This window comes from Calidris pugnax, unplaced genomic scaffold (assembly GCF_001431845.1).
Source record: "Calidris pugnax isolate Ruff unplaced genomic scaffold, ASM143184v1 scaffold40, whole genome shotgun sequence".
Lineage (NCBI taxonomy): Eukaryota > Metazoa > Chordata > Aves > Charadriiformes > Scolopacidae > Calidris > Calidris pugnax.
The window spans coordinates 2,304,359-2,307,709 of NW_015090796.1; positions in this window are offsets into that span (position 1 = coordinate 2,304,359).

The following is a 3,351-nucleotide window of genomic DNA, read 5'->3' on the forward strand; positions in this document are numbered from 1 at the left end:
CTAGTTATTTCTGAGTCATCCCAGTCAGCCCTGACATACCCCTCCACTGCCTGGATGGTGATGGAGAGCAGCTGTTTATAGCAATCGTCTGGGTCGCACGCAAGACTGAACTTCTCGCAACTTCTCAGAAAGACTCTGGCAGGAAAGGGAAGAAGGTGGGGGGGCAAGGACCAACAACGTCTAAAAGACCTTGACAAACGTCACTTTCATTAAACAAAAGCTCCTCTTTCGTAGGCTGTATGTTTATGTTTTTTTTTTTTAAGGAGAGGGAGCAGGACAAAGTAGCCGTGATTGCACGGTGCTCTTATTTAATCTGTACCAAGCACAAGGTGATGAATGGTGGATGCCCCATCCCTAGAGGGGTTCAAGGCCACGTTGGATGGGGCTTGGAGCAACCTGGTCTGGTGGGAGGTGTCCCTGCCCAGGGCAGGGGGGTTGGAACTCGATGATCTTTAAGGTCCCTTCCAACCCAAACCACTCCATGACCCTATGAATCCATCAACCCACCCTCAGAACCTTCAAAGATCAACAGTGGGCTCATCCTCACGCCGCAGGTGGGGTGCAAGTGACCCATCATGAACTCATTCCACTTCCTGGAGGAGAAATCATAAATATTTAGTTGTCTATAACTCTTTTAGCACCCTGCCAGGGAAATATGTCAGCGCTCCCCACGTGGCCAGGTGGCTGGTGGAAGGGGAATGGCATGGGCTGCAGGATGGACACTGCTGGAGAGGGTGGCCTAAACGCCTACAGCAGAAGAAGAAACAATTTCAAAGCTGGAAGTCAAGGTTTTTTTCTCGTAGACGTAATGATGTGAGGCAGATACACAATATAATATCCATACTTTACTATAAATAAATAAATGAACCAAAGCAACAAAAAAACCCACACAAACCTAAAAAGCAGAACATAAATGTTTTAATTTCAATTGCTCTAATGTTATCAGAGCGCAGAAAACCATTCCGAGTTCTGCTTTTTGGTTTCAATCACATCTGAGCTTTACAGATCTTGTGCCTCAAGTCAGCTGATAACAGGAGAATCTCCGTTAAAAAAAGAAAAAAAAGGCTAATGCATTTTTGAGGAAGGTTTGCAGACACAACCAGAGTGAACTCTGACATAAAATCATAGAATGGTTGGAGTTGGAAGGGACATTAAAGATCATCTCATTCCAACCCCCTGCCATGGGCAGGGACACCTCCCACCACACCAGGGTGCTCCAAGCCCCCTCCAACCTGGCCTTGAACCCCTCCAGGGATGGAGCAACCACAGCTTCTCTGGGCAACCTGGACCAGGCTCTCACCACCTTCACACCAAAGAAGTTCTTCCCCACATCTCATCTCAATCTCTCCTCCTTCAATTTAAAACCATTACCCCTTGCCATATCGCTCCACTCCCTGATAAATAGTCCCTCCCTGTCTCTCCTGTAGGCCCCCATCAGATATTGGAAGGCAGCTCTAAGGTCTCCCTGGAGCCTTCTTTTCTCCAGGCTGAATAAGCCCAGCTCTCTCAGCCTGTCCTCACAGCAGAGGTGCTCCATCCCTCTGATCATCTTCATGTTCCTCCACTGGACCTGCTCCAACAGGTCCATGTCCTTCCTGTGTTGAGGACTCCAAAGTTGGACACAGTAAAAAACACCTGACATCAGAAACCTGACATTTACAATGCTAGACACATGCATACCCATCAGCTTTAAACTTAGTGCTCTTAAAAAAAATCTTCTTGTTACTTCTTTTTTTTTTGCTGGAGTTGGCAATACTGATCATTTTGTGTCACACACAGGAAACACTAAATACTAAAAGAAGAGAAGTGTGAATTACTGCAAAAGTAGCAATGAGATTGGCCCAGGAGAAATATTCAGTGGCAGCTAGGTAGAATAACAGAAAGAAAGAGGTGGAGAAGGCAATGAGAAAAGAAGCTGAAGTGGCCATATCATATTTTCTCAAGATTACATTTTGTCACTTTTTGCTGTTAACTTCATTTCCCAATAAAATACAAAAGCGATTACATCGATTTGTGTCTGAAACTAGTGGCAAGTAGGAAATAATTCATAATTACTTTTTTTATCCTCCCTAACCTATGGCTTCCTAAGGCAGCTTTTTCTTCTAACTTAGGGCCTTAAAGCAAGATAAATGCATAAAAAAGCAGAGCTGCCCTGCTCTGGGAAGTGATGGATCTTCAGCTTCAGCCAGGGCCCTCAGGAATACCGACTGGGTTTTAATCAGTGTACAAAATTCTGTCCATCTGCATTCCAAATTGGCTTGATGGGTCACCAGCATCCTTCAGCAACAGGATTTACAAACACCTGGGTACTGGGACACTGTAGCTTCCCAGATCTTTCAGATGAGGCCCAAATTATTCCTGAGAGAAGTCTTCCTTCCTAGGAAAAGCTCGCTTTTCAGTAAGAAGCCTTCTCCCCCACCTACCACTCATTATCTGGAGGTATGCAGCAGCTTCACCCTTCCTTCAAATGCAGCTCAAACCCTCATGTTGCCCCCTGCGTGGTGAAAAAAGCCAACGTGGCACATCACTGTTTTCTCAGTCCTCCACCTGATCACTTTTAAGCCCTTTTTAGTTTTGTAGGCAGCAGATATTTTGTTTTCAAGGTCAAGATTATGTCCAAAATCTTTCTTAGATAAGGAATACATTTCCATCAGTACCTGTCCTCCACCCCCTATGGTGAAATTGGGTCTGACCCTCCCACCCATTAAAGCAGGGTTCCATGAAGAAAGGTGGGCAGGAGACTGAAAGGATGAAGAGGACCAACAGACCAGTCTTCACCCCTGGGATGATTGGAGGCAGCCATGGAGTTAACCCAGCCCCAGGGACACCCTCTGGGAGGTTACTCCTCTTTCTCAAGCCAGAGGTGCCCACAGGTGTGAGTGATTTCATCATGTGCCTTATCCTGCTTCCACAAAAGCTCCAGACCCTGGAGTGAGGCAACACAACTCCCATGGGAGCCTCAGGGCTCTGTCTGCAGCAAGTTTCTGAGCACCTTCTTTTGTGAGAAAAGCTTGGAACCAGGAAGATTAAACAAACTAAAAAAAGTCAAGCCACAAAAAAAGGAAACCTAAAACAAAACAAAACAAAAAATCAACAGCTACACCCTCAATTACATTTGAAATCTGAACTAAAATATCTAAAATTGCATTTGGTTCATTGGTCTCCAAGAAACTCACATCCTAGGCAGTGTCAGCAAGGTCTTTTTTTTGACCTCCACATCCCCAAAAAGCCTCCACCCCTTCCCAGCCCAGTAGGACTATGTTCTTGTATGAATTCAGGGGTGCAAATGGGAAAAGAGAACACAGAATTCTACCTCATCATGAGTTCATCATTAAGGCTGTACAACTTGCT